Source organism: Pan paniscus, chromosome 14 (genome assembly GCF_029289425.2).
Source record: "Pan paniscus chromosome 14, NHGRI_mPanPan1-v2.0_pri, whole genome shotgun sequence".
Classification (NCBI taxonomy): domain Eukaryota; kingdom Metazoa; phylum Chordata; class Mammalia; order Primates; family Hominidae; genus Pan; species Pan paniscus.
The window spans coordinates 76,117,654-76,135,723 of NC_073263.2; the positions used below are offsets into that span (position 1 = coordinate 76,117,654).

General features: G+C 35.3%; 1 long non-coding RNA gene across 1 annotated transcript; it reads left to right on the forward strand.

Moving 5' to 3' along the window:
* The first annotated feature begins 11,093 nt into the window (after positions 1-11,093).
* On the forward strand, positions 11,094-16,713 carry LOC100977526 (uncharacterized). Its single transcript, XR_608640.4, has 3 exons — positions 11,094-11,170; positions 12,894-13,041; positions 13,506-16,713. It is a non-coding gene; the product is annotated as an uncharacterized LOC100977526 (long non-coding RNA).
* The last annotated feature ends 1,357 nt before the right edge of the window (positions 16,714-18,070 follow it).

The window sequence follows — 18,070 nt, forward strand, 5'->3', positions numbered from 1 at the left end:
AACTAAAGAGCTTCTGCACAGCAAAAGAAACTACCATGAGAGTGAACAGGCAACCTACAAAATGGGAGAAAATTTTCGCAACCTACTCATCTGACAAAGGGCTAATATCCAGAATCTACAATGAACTCAAACAAATTTACAAGAAAAAAAACAAACAACCTTATCAAAAAGTGGGCGAAGGACATGAACAGACACTTCTCAAAAGAAGACATTTATGCAGCCAAAAAACACATGAAAAAATGCTCACCATCACTGGCCATCAGAGAAATGCAAATCAAAACCACAATGAGATACCATCTCACACCAGTTAGAATGGCAATCATTAAATAGTCAGGAAACAACAGGTGCTGGAGAGGATGTGGAGAAATAGGAACACTTTTACACTGTTGGTGGGACTGTAAACTAGTTCAACCACTGTGGAAGTCAGTGTGCCGATTCCTCAGGGATCTAGAACTAGAAATACCATTTGACCCAGCCATCCCATTACTTTGTATATACACAAAGGATTATAAATCATGCTGCTATAAAGACACATGCACATGTATGTTTATTGTGGCACTATTCACAATAGCAAAGACTTGGAACCAACCCAAATGTCCAACAATGATAGACTGGATTAAGAAAATGTGGCACATATACACCATGGAATACTATGCAGCCATAAAAAATGATGAGTTCATGTCCTTTGTAGGGACATGGATGAAACCGGAAACCATCATTCTCAGTAAACTATGGCAAGAACAAAAAACCAAACACCGCATATTCTCACTCATAGGTGGGAATTGAACAATGAGAACACATGGACACAGGAAGGGGAACGTCACACTCTGGGGAATGTTGTGGGTTAGGGGGAGGGGGGAGGGATAGCATTGGGAGATATACCTAATGCTAGATGACGAGTTAATGGGTGCAGCGCACCAGCATGGCACATGTATACATAAGTAACTAACCTGCACTTTGTGCACATGTACCCTAAAACTTAAAGTATAATAATAATAATAATAAAAATAAATTTTAAAAAATTGAATTTCCTAAACATTATAGTGAATGTTTCTAATAATTTGCAAACAACAGGTCAATAGAAATAAAAATGAATTTTTAAAGTAATATTTTTTACTTAAATCATTTATCTTTTGCAGTTGTCCTGACTTTATTAGATGTGAGATTTATAAATAAACCTTGAGAACCTAAGGCTAGGTTTTTTTGGAACTGCCAATATGATCAGTTTTATGATTAGTTTTGTGATTATGATTAGTCTTCTCATAATAGTTTTATGATCAGTTTTATGATTAGTTTTATATCCTAACGTACAAAGATTAGTATATACAGTGGTCTTTGCTGAGTAATAATATTGAAATAACTTTGATATTATTAAATTTTTGATATATACTTAATTTTTGACAAGGGAAGATATTTACGTTTTTTAATACTTTTAGAACTCTCTTATACAATAATTAAAATAACATTCCAACAAACTTAGTAAGTGTTTCTTTGGCAATATCTTTGAAGTATAATATTGGTCTTACCGTTGAATGAATATTTGAGCTACTATTATGTAGTATAGTTTTTCTGTGATTCTAGGTTATACATTCCCTGAGGGTTGATACTGTGTCTGATCCAGATTTGTTTGTATCATGCACAATGTCTTACCCCTAAGAGACACTCAAGATGTATTTGTTGAATGAATAAATGAAGGGCCTGAATCAACTTTACTCCAAATAAATACATTGCTCCTTTAAAAAAAAAAAAGTTTTATAATACTCTGTAGTGAATTTCATGAAGTGTTCAAAAGCATGGCCTCTTACTTTTTGAGATTTCCTGACTATGTTTCTTTCCCATATGTTTATTCTGACCATTTCAATTTATTTGCCCCTATGATCCCTGTTTTGATCAATTTGGATTCTACTCCCAAAAGAATCATCTGATTGGGGAATTTTCCTGGAAGGAGATTTGGCTGATTATTTTGAGAGTTCATAGAGCAGAATACTCCAAATTTCAGAAAGTCTGGTAAACACTGTACTCAATCACAAATTGGATCCTTCAAAACCTCCTACAAGTTTCCGCTGCTATTCTTAAATTAGCTTGTCACACTTTGCAGAGTAGCTGTTGGCAATTTTGAGTTTCCTGTCAGGGTCTATCAGAGGTTCTGTTGCTTCTCTTCACTTCTTCCTGCATATATGCATATACAAGACAGGTCTTTTAGCTGATTTGTCACCATGCACTTTTATTTGGGGGAGTCATAGTGATGTTATATTACCTAGTTTTGATGTAGTTGGTGAGTGTGAGGTTCTTTTATTAAAATTATTTTTTAAAATTCTGTCTTTTTATAAGGGGTAGGGAGTTGCAGAGATTAAAAACCATGATATCACTGTATTCTCTGAATTCCCCAAGTAAATTTTTCAGCCCCATGTCTTGTCAAATTTTCAGAATTCCAGTCAACATAAATTTCTTGTCTCAAGCAGAAAGAACTTCCTTAATCAGAGCACAAACTTGATGGATGAAACCCACATACATCTCTCTCATGTGAGCCAATTATATTAACATTTTTAAATGTCCTACCCATTTTCCTTAATGCTACATCCTTGATTAGTATGTAATCTGTTTACAATAACTCACTAGAAACATGTTTACAAATATTTGTCCATGTAATGACTCTAGTCCACCAGCTTTCCAGCCTGTAATATCTGTGTCCTTTCTGCCTGTTACCAGGTTACTGGCCTGAAGTCCCATACTGTGACTCCTCCTAGAGGCAATCCCATTCTTGGTATTAAGTCAGTTTTTGTTAAAAAGAAGTTTCAATGTTGCAGCATTAGGGAAAGTGTGTAGGAAATTTTGAGATCCATCCATATATGAGAGGAAGATCAACTATATTTGAAAACTAGTTGCAACATTAACAAGCCCTGTGATTAACAATAAAGATAATATAACAACTCATAGTTGTTATATTATACAACTATGACAAGTATATTATCTAATATGACAAGCATATTATCTAACATATATAAAGTCATTAGTATGAAGTCTTACATTATTCCATGAAACACACAATTAATACAAATGATAATAATTACTATGTGACATATGACATCTGAAGATTCAGACTGTGTTGTTAGGAGTATTTTATGAGGGCTATTCAATAGTTAATTAATTTTAAGTATGCTATCTCTGATGATCTGTTTATTCACTAACTTACAAACTTCATCCATATTTTGTAATCTCACAAAGATTACTTAAACGCTCTCATATTATTTGCTCTTCAGATTCGGGCTATGTTCTTTGCCAAAAGAACTATTGTCATATATTGACCTTTTCTGCTAACTGACATGTTTACATAGTAATATTATTAACAGGAATATCTCTGCAAACAAATGGCAATGATCTTATGTTAATGGCCAGGTGAATGCTTTCTGAATACAGAAAAATTTAGGGGTTTTCGAAGGCAAATGAAACATAAGTATTTTGGCAAAATGATATTATGTGGGGTTATGAAAAAATAAAGAAAATGATGACTGTACTTTTTCTAAAACTCATAGAGAAGCTTTTCTGTTTCTTCTTCAAACTGAAATTAAAAAATCAAGAATTAATGCTAAGTAATTAATATGTACTCAGATTTGGGCTAAAATATACATTTTCCAAACAACCAATTAAAATATTCCACAATCATTTAGTTGTTTTTGAAACATGTTGTTAGTTATTTATTGACCAGCAAGTCATATTTCTATATCATAGCTCAAAATGTAAGTTAATCAGAAGCTTTAGCAATAATTCAATGTTTTGTGTACATTTTTAACGTGAAAAATTGCTAGAACAAACAAATAATCTCTATAGTAAGCTACAAGCATAATAGATTAGATATATATACACTGAGGAGACCTGTTATGCTCTTGACAGAATTTGTGAAATGGCCAAACAGTAAAATTCTCTGGTTGTTCTCCCCATACTTTTGCTCAGGAAAAGTCAAAGAATCCATGTTTTAGGGAATTGGGAGATATAATTTCAGCTTATAACTGCTATAAGAACAGCAGTTATTCTTTCTGTCAAAAGCTGGGAAGATATAAAATCCCCTCACTGCTAATGCTCAAGACAGACTGTAGAGATGACTAACTATACTGAGAGCCAAGAGAACAGAATGAAAAAGTGTACTCAAGACAGAGTGAGCAAGGAATCAGCAGAGTCTCAAAAATAATTAAAAGAACCTCTTCCCAGAAGTAATGAAATTAGGAAGAACCAATGGTTTATAGTGTCGATTATTGGCAGACACTGCACTTGACATCCATTAATTCATTTAATTCTCACACAAGACACCTCAAAGTTGGTATTATTCTTGTCATTTGCTGACAAGAAAACTAAGAGGTCAGAATTTAGTGACTTGTTTTCTTAATTTGTTTATTTTGCTATAACAGAATACCTGTACCTGGTTTGTAATGAACAGAAATTTATTTGGCTCACGGTCTGGAGGCTGGGAAGTCTAAAATTGAGGGGTTGCATCTGGTGAGGGGTGTCTTGCTGTGTCATCCCATGGTGGAAGAGCAAAGAGAGGGTCAGAAAGCACTAAGAGATTGAATTTGCAGACCCAGGCTCTTTTAAAATTGGCATTAATCCATTCACGAAGGTAGAGCCCTCATGACCTAAACACCTTCTGTTAAGCTCCACCTCCCAACACTGATACATCGGGGATTAAGTTTCCAACACATGCTTTTTGGAGGACACATTCAAACGACAGCACTTGTAGCAGAGCTGGTATTTGAACCCAGGTCCTTCTATATTGGGTACAAATATAAAAAGTGATGTGACACTAATTCAATTACTATTGAACGTTCTTGGAAAGAAGTACATTTTGTCTGAACCATGCCAGGATGCCAAATGATCATTTTCACTTGCAAATTGAGTTTTTGTTTAATCTGGCGACCTTTTGATAAATATTATAATTTTTAATAAAACAATATTTCAACAAAGTTTCAAGACCATTAACTAGGCCACAAAAATTCATTTGCCCCAAAACACAAATTAAACAGATCGTATTCAATAATTATAGTAAAATTATTAATAAGAAATTGACAAAAGAAAAAATATATAGAAATTTAAGCGCTCCTAAATAATACTGTATCAAAGAAAAATCTAAAATAATGTTAGATTTTATAGAATATAAAGAAAATAATACCACTATCCATTAACTGTCCATTTTATTCCTTAATGCTCCTTAAACAAGTATCAGGAGAAAGACATATTAATTGAGCCAAAAATTAGGGAAGTTTAAAAAAATAGAAATTAGTAAAGATAATAGTATGAGTCAATAAATCAAAATACAGAGTAGTAGAAAAAATAATAAATTAAATTCCAGTAGCATGAAAGAACTGCAGACAGAATTCTGAAAACTATAATTCAGGAGTACTAGAACTCACCCAGATACACAAAGTAAGGAATAATAGGGTAAAATAACAAGACAAAATTTGTAAAAAAGCTTTGTCACTATTTTAAAATATCAGTGAAATGTTTATTTTCTTTATTGAAAAGTAAAAATTCTAATTAAAAAAACTTGAAAGACAATTTAAAATTTACTAAGTAAATACTCAAACACTTTAATGGATAGTTATTTCAAACTCTCAAGGAATAGTTTTCTTCCATGTATTCTGTTCTCAAGTTAATGGATGTAGAATAAGTAAATGTACACTTTAAAATTAAATAAATATTAAAAATCAATAAAGGATAATTAGCTAATTTATTTTATGTAGTAAATACAATTCTGACACGAAAGTATGATATGTCTGATCACCCCCCACCCCACAAAATTATACACCAATTCTTAATATAAATATAGAATTAATGTCAGGCACAGTGGCTCATGCCTGTAATCCCAGAGTTTTGGGAGGCCAAGGCAGGAGGATGACTTGAAGCCAGAAGTTCGAGACTAGCCTGGGCCACATAGTGGGACACCCTCACATCTCTACAAAAAACGATTTTGAAGAAAAGAACTAACCAGTCACAGCAGCATGTGCCTACAGTCTCTGCTACATTGGAGGCTGAGATAGGAGGATAACTTGAGCCCAAGTGTCCAAGGCTGCAGTGAGCTATGACTGGGCAAAGACACTCCAGCCTTGGCAACAGAATGAGACCCTGTCACAAAAATTAAAAATATATATATATATATATATATAGATGTAGGTTTTCTATTAAAAATGATTACTTCATTATATATTTATAGGTTTTCTATTCAAAAGTATTACTTCATTTTATATATAATATATAATAGAAGATATTATATAGTATATATCTAAAATATATGTAAATAAAATATATATAATGAAGTAATAGTTAATAGTTATGACTATAATATAAATAAATATAATATAAACATGTATTTATATTTATTTAATATATATTTATAGTTTATATATAGTTATGTTTAATATATCAGTATATTTATAGTTTGTATATAGTTATATTATAACTATAATATAAATATAATATAAATATAATGTAAGTTTTCTGCAGAAAACCTACAAACTAAATTCTACACAGTGTGTATACAAAAGAATTCTCCAAATAGGGAGTGGAAAGGCGCTTACCCTTATCAGATACTAGAATATTGCCATGGTTTAAATATTTGTCCCCTCTAAAATTTAATCACCAATGTGGCAGTATTGAGAGGTAGGGACTTTAAGAGGTGTTTGGCTTATGAGGGCTCTGTTCTCATAAGTGAATTAATCTATTCATAGGAGTGTAAGGATGGCTTATTTTGGAAAATCTATTATGTTACAAGGGGTGATAGGCAATGTCTTACCAGAGACAGGATAGTGGGAGCCATCAGCCCTGGCTATAATTACAAAAGGATACACTGTTGTAGAGCATTTTAAAACCACAATAAAATTAATAAAAGTCCTTCTGCTTTTTATTATAATCATGTACTTTCAATTCTATATAATGTCAGAGATAAAACACTCCTCCTAGATAAAACATGTTTGTTGCTCTAAATTCTAAACAATGGCCTGTACCCAAGCCAGACAGCTCCCACTGCCTGCCCTTGATACACCACTGCTCATGGGTAAAATTCAACCAAAGCAAACCAAAACATATGTGAATATGAATTAAAGGCCATAGGCCTTTAATAAAATTTAACATCTCTTGCTGACTGTTTTTTTGGTAAAACTAGATATGGCAAGATAACTCAATATGATAAACATTGCAATCTTAAATTTTTATTATAATTGAAAGTTTTAGAAGTATTTCATTAAAATAATTAATAAAGCAATGATCCTTATTAATAGACTTATTATTTTTACATTCTTAAAATTCTGAAAAATACAATGAAATATGAAGTAGAAATTAGTTATGTAGTGATAGGAAATAGACAAATTGTTGTTAATAGATTATATAATTATTAAACCCAGAAAAATGATGGAAAAAATCACTTAAAGTTATTAAGCATTTAATACATGCACTGAACAAGTGAAAAAAATGCTTTGTTTTCCTATGTCTTATAAATTTTGATCTATAAACTGATGAAAAAATAAAAGATCAAATCACAACAGAAATAAAATTCTTAGGCCTTTCTACAACAAAAAGTACATGATAATTACATGAAGGAAATATAATATTTTCTAGAGAATTATGATAATTTTAAAATGTAAACATGCCAGACTAGTAGATATAAAGACGGAATATCTGAAATATTTTTATTATTTTAATTTAATGCATACTTTTAAAGACAACCAAATAAAAGTTCCAGTAGAACTTCTTTAACTTGACTGAAATCTTACATTTCCTGGAGGAAGAATAAACAAATAAGTAAAATTTAAAAAATAATAATTTCATAAAGGGAGAGGAAGGGTGCTTGTCCTATCAGATATTAGAATATTGTCATGGTTTGAAAGTTTGTCCCCTCCAAAACTTAATCATGAATGTGGCAGTGTTGAGAGGTAGGGACTTTAAGAGGGGATTGGGTTATGAGGGCTTTGTTCTCATGAATGAATTAATCTATTCCTAGGTAGATTAATAAACCAGTGGGCTAACGGATTAATAAGTTATTGTGGTAAGGGGACTGGTGGCTTAATGAAAGGAAGTAAGACCTGAGCTAGCACACTCAGCCCCCTCACCATGGATAACTTCTTCTGCCTTGGGAATCTGCAGCGTCTCCCCCAGCAAGAAGGCCCTCACCAAATGCAGCCCCTCCTGCTTTACTCCTCAGCCTCTATAACTGGAAGAAAGAAACTTCTTTTCTTTATGAATTTCAAAGTTGCAGGTATTCTGTTATAAACAACAGAAAATGAACTAAGAAATGCATACTATATAACCTGAATAAATAAGAGTATGATATTAATGTTAGAATTAATTGACAATAAAAATCAATAGACACACATGACATGGACTAACACTAATACTTGAGAACTCAGAATGTGGATGAGCTTGGAGGACATTGTTAAGCAAAATAACTTAGGCACATAAAGACAAATACCATGTATTCTCATTCACATGTGGAAGCTAAAAAATGTGATCTCATACCAGTAGAGTGTAGTAGTGGTTACTAGAGGAAGGGAAGGATGTGGGAACTATGTAGTAAGAGGTTGGTTAACCAATACAAAAGTACAGCTAGACAGGAAGAATAGGTTAAGTGTTCTATCACACAATAGGCTGACTACAGTTAACAACTTATTGTATATTTTCAAATAGCTAGACGAGTGGATTATAAATGTTCCCAACACAAAGAAACGATAAATGTTTGAAATGATGGATGTGATAATCACCCTGATGTAATCATTACACCTTGTAAACAGGTACCAAAATCTCACACCTTACCCCATAAATATGTTCAATTTATGCGTAATTAAAAATAATAATAAGACCAGGCACAGTGGCCCACGCCTGTAATCCCAGTGCTTTGGGTGGCTAAGGCAGGAGGATCATGTGAGCTCAGGAGTTGGAGGCTGCGGTGAGCTATGATCTTTCCTTTTCATTGTACTCCAGCCTGGGGGACAGAGTGAGAACCTGTCTAAAAAAAAAAAAAAAAGCTAACTAAAAAGATAAGTGGGTAGGAAAGTAAATGTAATTGGATAGGCTACTGGGTGGGGAATTTAATTTCTTGCACTGGACAGTAGGTATCCACAAATACTTGTTTATTTATTCCTTGTAACCCTAACTATGTCTGAAGTATTTATTTTATGGTTATTTTTCTACTCCTGTGACAGATTATGAAATGTTTTATTTTTAAAAGGACCAATGGGTAAAGGGGGATATTTAACAAATTAGGAAAATTTGTCTTTTGGAAGAAAACACAAATTAGAGTTTTCTTTGCATAGAGATTTCTAGATATTACCAATATTTCCAATATTCCTCCTTTCTGTGGACATACTATGTTTTGCAGAGCTACATTTATCTTTCTGATCAATGGGCTCTGATAAATTAATTAGGAGCCAGTGAATGATTGTCCATGCTCTTTCCTCTGTTGCAGACACCTGTGTCTAGAAAGACGGAACACCAAGTTTTGCAGCGGGAACTCATTTGGTAAGACTGTCCCCTCTGATAATGTGCGAGGCAGAATGTGTACCCAATGAATGTGTGTCTCTAGTGTGAGAGCTCGCAAAGCAGGTATTTATCTGTGCTGGTCGCTATGGGCTGTATTTGATAAGGAATTATAAGAAAAACAGTTCTGAAAAGTATTATCTGTTTGCCAGCAAGAATGAAAGGAAATAGTTCAGATATTTGGGGTCTTGAATGAGTTAAACCAGTAATTGCTTTCAATCCTAAATGGTAAAAGAGAAAACGTTAAAAGACTTTAAAATTGAGCTGGTTCAAAAACAAACAAACAAACAACAGCAACAAAAATAAATAATAGATTTAAACTGAACTTTTACTTATAAAAAGGAATTAATGAGATAAAAATGCCTTACGGTAAAGATCAAACTAAGGGCCTGAGGCCCAGTAATCTTTTCAATTGGAAAAATAGCTCAGGTAAAAGAGCTTGAGGGTTCCATTCTCTCATCAAATCCAGATAGACTCAAGAAAACTACCAGGTCTTCAAGCAGGGAGAGGTACAGGCACAAGAGTGTAAAGAAATACGGATGAAGTAAGAAGTGTGCTAGGTAAAGAATCGTAGCTGTAATTATTGGCACATGGAATTAATTGGAATCCAATAGCTTAGAAAAACCAACAAAGTTTTAAGAGAGTTGTATTGCTTAAGAAACTGTGAGCCTGCACTAAAAGTGTTTGAGACTCTAAAACAAGGTGTCCAATCTTTTGGCTTCCCTGGGCCACACTGGAAGAAGAATTGTCTAACTAACTAACACTAGTGATAGCTGATAAGCAAAACCAAAAACCAAAAAACAAACAAAAACCAAAAAAAAAAAAAACCCTCATAATGTTTTAAGAAAGTTTACAAATTTGTGTTAGGCTGCATTCAAAGCTGCCCTGGGCGGCTTGCTAAAACACCTCTCGGGCCCTGGGTAGGAAGTAGGCTAAGAAAACTTCATATTCTCCAGGATCTATTTTATATGAGCCCAAGAAGGGAGAAAGGAAAGGACAAATATCTCCCTGAGGGTGGAGACAGAAGACACAGAGAACAAGAACCAAGTTGAATCCTCCAGGAGAGCAGAGTCCGGGCCTCGTGAAGGTAGGGGGCTCAAAAAACATCTGCCTGGAAGGAATTCAGAATTTTTCAGCAACAGGGACTCCTGTTTCCTTTTTCAATTACGAGATGTGTAAGTGCCAGATAACTTGTCATTTTAGTTGCTAGGTTTCCAAAGCCATGGGAGCTACCTATAGACTTGACATAGAGAGTACAGTATGCAGTAGGCCCTTTGTATCCAAGGATTCAACCAACTGTGGATGGAAAATATTTTTTAAAAACCCAATAAAAACAATATAACAATAAAAACTAATGTAAATAAAACAATATAGTATTAACTATTTACATAGTATTTACATTGTATTAGGTGTTGAAAGTAATATAAAGAGGATTTAAAGTATATGGAAGGATATGTATAAGTTATGTGCAAATACTGCACCATTTTATATCAGCGATTTGAGCATCTGTGGATTTGATATCTATGGGGGTCCTGGAACCAAGCCCCCATGGATACGGAAGGACAATTCTATCACTCAGAGATTCTGAATTCTGGACTTTGAGCTCAATGCCATGACTGAGGAAGACCACGGGGTTTTCTCTCTCAGAGGGGAGGTGAGTATAATTGTCATACATATCTATACCAGAGGGAGACTGCACTGAATATTTGGAGAAACAAAAGGGTAAATTGTGGCAGATACTACCAGTCCTTAGCAATATTTCCAGTTCTCCTTTTTCACTCCTCTAGTCAGTAGGCCGTAGCTAGATGACTGGTCCCGTAGCCCGGCTGTGTCTATCAGGAGGCAATGCATGATTTCCCAGCCCAAAGTACATGAGAGATGATGGACCCATTTCCCACATTCTCCTCCTCTTCCACAGTGAACCCAGAGCTTTGAGTTGAGATAGGGGTGCCATAAGATTGAAGTACTCTGAAAAACAGAGCTTAAAGGCTTTTAACAGGTAAAAGTGCGGTCCAAATTCTTAATTTGTTTTTGTTGTTGTTGTTGTTGTTGTTGTTGTGGAGGGCATCTATCCAAAAGCTTTCAGGACACACATGAACTTTACACGAGCAAGGAAAAAAATGTGTGTTCAGATACTGAGATGTTAGTGTTTTTGATAATAGAGCCTGATCTCATAGATACATTTATCTTAGACCATTCTATGCTAAATACATACATTCACACAGACAAACATATGTGCATACATATCTAATGGATTAGTTAAAAGAAAATACATTTCAACTTTTAAACCCAGAAAATGTAAGTAAATATTTAACTTATCTCAAGTGAAGACTTTACACATAATGTCGTGAAAACAACACAAGTGAAAAAGTAGATCCGACTACTTGCAAATAACACTTTTGAATATCAGAAATATCAACAACTAAATGAAAATTAATGACATGCTGGAGGAAAACATTTTTGCAATAGAGGGTTTATGTCCTAATATATAAGAGGCTCTTAAAAATGAGTATCTTAAAATATCAGCATCACACACACACACACACACACACACACACACACACAAAGACAAAGAATATAAACATAATTCTTCCAATTTATAAAAACAGAAATACAGCCAGATATCTTCCAAAGCCATCAGAATTTGAACCAGTGATGAGGAGCACATTTGCTTTCCTGCCCAATTAACAGTCATAGAACATCACCTGAACTGCCCCTGGGGTGTGGATATGCACCCTGAAAATATTTGGCATACCAGAGCATACTTGGATGTGTATATACATAATTGTGAGAAACGTGAAAATAAATTGTTTTATATTTTAATATTTTTCCTTATGTCTAACTTTCTTTAAGCACCAATAATTTTTAAAAATATAAAAATATTATAAATATTTGTGTGAGGCAAGAGGAATATTGTTGGGTCTTCTAGTTACAAACCATAGGATCTTAGAGATAACAATGAACATTCCCAAAAGCTCCCATTTAGGAAGTTTTTGGTTGATGGCATGACCCTTGAAGGGATCTGACTTCCTGAGAGAGTGACTCATAAATAATTACTCCTTTTTATGATACAAATATTTTTGAAGAACAGCTAAAGTCTTCATTAAAAAAGCATTATGCTCCTATGAGATTTCCCCATGCCTAAGATTAATATCACAGTTGAGGAGACCTGGGTATTTTTTTTTACCTTACAATTGTACATGAATAATTATTTTGTGCAGTGCCATAGGTTAAATGCATATCATGAAATTCACTTTCCTCCCGATTGCCATTTCTGTCACTTAATTCAATCAAAGTCCACAAAAATACAGTATGACTCAGAATATTGGAGCTGTGGCTAATCAAGAAAAGTTCATTCAAAATTGATTTTCTTTCAGGAATCCTTGATATTCTTCATTCCAATTGTTCACCTCTACTGTAGGGCTCAGTAAACACTTAAGGAAGTTGCCGTGCACTGCAGCCTGCCGGAGACACGAAGGAATGTACGGGAGGATAATCGCAACATCATCAACCCAATTCTCCAAGGTAGCTGGCCAATAATGCTGTTCTAATTGAATAACTTATCCACAGCTATTTCCCCTGGGAAAGCCGAAGGCTCAGCCTCGGCAAAGAGGCAGATGGTGCCGCATATACAATGAAACCTGTAATTTTCTCTTGCCATTGGACATGTTAACAGTGGGCTGTTTCTGCTTATTCCTTAGTATTTTATTTTAATAGTCCCTTCCCAAATTACAATGTACAATGAAGCAGCCAAAGACGGATTCAGTGATACATATCATATTTAATTTATCATACCTCTAGCTCACTGAACAACTCACTTGGTAGTCAGCAGCAGTATATGTCAGGGACAGGTGCAAGCTGAAAAGAAAGCAACAGAAAAGGACCCAATGAAAACCAAAAGGGGAGATGAGTCTTCAGGGTGGCATGGCATTCACTAGCAGCAAAGTGTGCAATGTCAAACACATTCTAATTCTGATTTTTTTTAACAGTAATTTGCCATGGGACAGGCACACCCCATGTGTTTGGGAAGACAATGGGAAGGTTCTGTTTTCTGCTCCAAGACTGATTCAACCAGTTGGATCTGGAAGGGGATAAAGGGCTGTGTGGCTGCTTGATTTTCATTGTCTAGTGGCAGCCAAAATTGGAAAAGAGAGAAGTGCAGACTTTAAAGACAAGCAGCGACAGCTCATCAGCAGTCTAACAACACGACAGATGACAGGCCCAGAGGCACACCCAGGGCCGCCAGCCCATCACCCTGTGCAGGATGTCAAAGAGCAGCTGCAGCAAAGGAAGAAGATCATCCAGACTTAAATGTTTGGGCCTTGCTAAGACCATAGAGTCTTTGTGCTTTGGAAACAGTCCTCCATACAAAGACCCCTTCCTAGAAAAGAGTGGAAAGAAACCAAGGTGGAATGGATACAACAGAAAGGAGACCAAGCTAATATTCTTGTGCAATGCTTCCTGGGCAGAAATTATGTCATAAAGGATGTTCCATTCTGCAAAGCTATGTCTCTCTCTGCGGTTTGCCTCAGAGGAGGGGCGTTTCATAGCTGTAGTGAGTAAGGGGGCCCTTGCTGACGTTCATCAGATATGCCAAGGCACAGGAAGAAAGCATTGAGGTCACAGGGCAGCTCAGGTCCGCCTGTGGTAATTGAAAACAGGTGACGAGATTGGGTTGATTTTATTTTGGAAAAGTAAATTAGTGCTGCACCACTCGGACATGGCTAATTCATGAAGCCTCTGGTTTGTATTAGACACCCAACATGCCTTTCAGAAAGAAATGACACAACAATTAATGTGTCAAACAATAATGTGCCACTCGGAGAAAGATAATTGTACCCATCGTCAGGTAGTTATTAGGTCGAACGAATGCTCATCCTTTCAAAGGCAACAGCGTCTATTCACTCTGGCATCCTACTGTAAGTACAGTATTGTGTTCATAATCACACAGACTGAAGCCAGGAACACTGGGTTTTATCTGATTTTTCTCCATTTGGAATTGTACTCCGATGATTCCCTAAACAGCAAACTCAGTCATGTGAAACACAAATGAGTGTGATGAAAGACAGATTGTTATACTGCAGGAGAGGCTTTCTGTGCTTTTCACATAATATAGAGCATGAGGACTGTTCCCAAGAAGGTTTAAGCATATGTAACAAAAACTACCAGACCTGAATTTGCTCATGTGTAAATGATAGTCTTTCCTTCTGGTGATTTAATGCATGAGGACATCAATCAGTCACATCATGGCCTCAGAAGTCCTTGTTCAATTTCTGATGCCATAACTTACTCGATGTGGGATTTGGACAAGTCATTTAACTTCACTGCAACTCTGTTTCCCTCATTTGAAAAATAGAAATAGAAGAGCCTGCTGTATATTTAGATCCACATCTGTTGGGAGGTCAAAGAAGAAAGAATATGAAAAGTTGTTTGTAAATATAAAGAACCATGTAAATATAAGACATTGTTTTATTAATGCTCCAGATCAATTAACGTTCAGTGAATGATAAAATGTGACATCTTTTCAACAGAGACAGTTTTACTTAAGAAAAACTAGGCAATGGCTTCTGTCCTTACAAATGAAAAACTTCATAATAAATGGGGGCTCTCAAGACCACCTGGCCAAAACTGAACTAAATACTCACGTCATTCAACCAAGAATGAGGAACTGAAATACATTATTATATATGCATATGCTTCTGTTTCATCTACTTGGGCATGCTTGTGATGAGATATGAAAAATTAGCCATCTTTAGAAGGAAAGAAATATTGTATTTGGGGGTATTTCTTCTGTACAGACAATTGGCCTGGTTATTGTCTAAAGGTATTTAAAATTAATAAAATGCAATTTTATGCTACATAAAATATTCAAAGCAACGATATTTCAAGGTATAGCTTCTATACCTTGTCCTCCCCTGAAGATGCATTCTCAACCGATATCTTGACTATATGGACAACAAATCGTAAAAGAAAAATGTATAGTGTGGTGTTTGACGTTGAGTAGCTTATGATAGACATTCATACCTGTAAAGAGATCTCGTTAGGGGAAACAAACTAATATATAACAAACAGATAATTAAAGTAAGCAGTACTGAGACAGAGAAGAGTTGGTGACTTAGCCTGTTGAAGATAGACACTTTGCTAATTAGGATTAAAAAATATACGCATATCTGCTCTAATATCGTATAAATATTGCCAAAAAACTCTTGTATTCTGTAAAAGAATACCTAAAAACAAACAGAGCTGACAGGCAAAATAAGATTGGCGGTGTGAGCCCCACTTGAAATCTTTTTATAATTCTATCTTGAAAGTATTATTCCATTATATCCATCTTTAGATAATTAATTGAAGTAAATCACTAAGTCTGGTCCACTTCAAGAAGAAAGGGATTAAGAGAGAATTTGGGGGCTATCTTTGAAGCCATCACAGGCTATCTCTTAGAGGTAAAGGAGTGTTTAAGGAAGAGAAGACAACATAAATGGAGAGGCCCAAGAGTTGGTTCTTGGGATCATTAGATAATGGCAGCCACAGAGAGAGGCAGTGGCAATAATAATGAACAATCCAGCATAAGCCCTGTCCTCTCTTCCTGGAGGACAGAGAGAGGTGTTGGCAGTGGTCTTAGGTTTTAAGTGTGAAAATAAGTAATTCAAAATCTAAGCTGTTGGAATTATAAATTATTTTGAGCCTTAAAGGAATGTGATTACAAGGCCTGAGTTACATGGCAGGCAGCTGCAACCTAAGCAACTGTAATCTGTCTTCCTCTGATTATAGATTAGCCTTCTTCCTTACCTACATTGTTTTGTAAAATGCTGTAAATGACTAAAGGGCACCAGGGAAGCCTCCTTCCCTCTTCACCCTTGATCTCCATTATAGATTAGCTTCCCTCTTACCTTTCTCACACATAGAACTCATGGCTATCACATTGTCTTAAGATGAAATGTTAAATACACTTTTACAGTGGAAAGAACATGAAAGCCAACCCTATGGAAAAGAAAACAACCTAATTAAATTGTTGTAACTCATAAACCAGCCTTGTATATAAAATGTTATAATCTTACTAAACTTCTTTGTTTTCTGCCTATATAAGCAAGAACTTAACTTTTGTCTTTGGGGCACTGACCTCATTTATCTGAAGTCTGTGTCTCCTGGATGGCAATTCCCAGGTTTTCACTCAAATAAACTTTAAAACTGGATTCTAATCCTTTTGATTATTTCAGGTTGACAGAAGCAACTTGGGAGATGGGGTGGCAGGTCAGAGTCTCTTGAATTGTTTGGTAATTCCTGGCATAATTCTAAGGTATAAGCCAGCTGCTGTTTTGTCAAGTTATTCCCTGGAAAATGATCATTGTATTAAATACATGTACCATTTTAAAATAGCAAATAATGATACGAAGGATGATTTTCTTAGGCCTGATCATCTCTTTCAGGCTTTGTGGTACTCATGCTTGCCATGAAAAACTATCCTAGAGAGTTATCCACTGTCCTGAGGTCCCTACATCATGTCTTCCTCCCAAGAATCATTCCCTATCCCCTGAGGTTTTCACATTTCCTCCTACTCCTGGGGAGATCTTTGTAATATTCTGATCTCTTATTTTACCTCCACTGATTTTTATTTCCTCCACAGTACCTTCATACATTTTCATAGGGCCATGGTCATATATATTGTACATGAGTAATTCTTGGGATAATACCAAGTCCAGGGCCCTACCCCAGAAAATTAATTCAGAATCTCTGATTATTCTAACGGGCAGCTAGAATTGAGAAACCCTAATCTCCGAAATCTCGATTTTAAGCATCCTATCCCCCAGCCATTACTTTCTACTCATTCTCATTCAAACACCCTCAGCCCCATTTCAATTATTTTGTAACCTTATAATGACCTCTAATCCATTGACACTTTGACAATTCATCTCTCTTCTCTTGTCCTCACCTTTTATGTACTACACTATAGTTCGACACTACATAGCCACTTCTATTCAGGGTTCATAATATCCTGGTCATTCTATTTATTACGCATGCCTCATAAAATTTCGACTTTGGTTAAATTAACTACCCACTTAGTTCATGTTGGCATTCAAGCAGCAGAATATTGCCAAGGAAAATCACACAAGTATGTAGAATGGTCTTATTTCAAATTATTATCAAAAGTTCATATGGACCCTTGACATTGCAAGATGTCTCTCTACACTTTCCTAGTTATATAACTTTCCTGATTCTTCTAGATGATTATGATATACCACCTCTATAGTGGGTTGAATGGTATCCTCCAAAATACGTCCAACTGCTAACTCCCAGTACCTGCGAATTTGACCTTTTGGGAAAATAGGGTCTTCTTGCAGGTATAATTAAAGATCTCAGAATGAAATGATCCTGGATTTAGGGTGTGCACTATACACAATGACAGGTGACCTTATAAGAGATAGGAAAGGAAAATTGGAAACACAGAGGCCTAGGGAAGACTGCTATGTGAAAACGAAAACAAATTAGAGTTACATTGCCACAAACCAAGGGATGCCAGGAGCTATCAAAGACTGGGACAGACAAGAGACGATTC